Source organism: Penaeus monodon, chromosome 20 (assembly GCF_015228065.2).
Source record: "Penaeus monodon isolate SGIC_2016 chromosome 20, NSTDA_Pmon_1, whole genome shotgun sequence".
Taxonomy (NCBI): Eukaryota; Metazoa; Arthropoda; class Malacostraca; order Decapoda; family Penaeidae; genus Penaeus; species Penaeus monodon.
The window spans coordinates 29,675,873-29,676,391 of NC_051405.1; positions in this window are offsets into that span (position 1 = coordinate 29,675,873).

Below are 519 nucleotides of genomic sequence, written 5' to 3' on the forward strand. Positions count from 1 at the left end.
TCACAAAGACACTCCCGGAAGCCTGTATATATTCTCTTTTCGCGAAGTTTTCCTTTTACCTTTCTCTTTTCCTCCCCCCTCCCCCCCGAGAATATGACAAGACGGAAGCTGCATCATACGCGAGGCCTCTTTATGAACCTTCCTCCTGTCATATTGCGAGGCTGACAAAAGGCTTGCAGGCTCATTAGGGACAAAGTCTTCGGTTAATTCACTCCAGCTTTCACACAAAATCCCTCCCCGCCTTCTCCCCTCTCTCTTCGCGCTGGGTTTCCCTTCCTTCTCCTCTCTCCTTAAAGGGAGAGGGGAAGGGGTCTATATAGGGGAGGAGAAGGGGCGTAGATAGGGGAGGGGTTGTGAATAGGAGGGGAGAGGTGCCTCCTCTCTCGTCTCCTTACCTACCTATCTCCCTCTCTCTTCACCCCCTTTGCTGCCCCGTCCTCAGCTACTAATATCTCCCCCACCCCCACCGCTGTCCGCTTCCTTGTAGTCTCTTTTCCCCACCTTTACTCACCCCCCCCC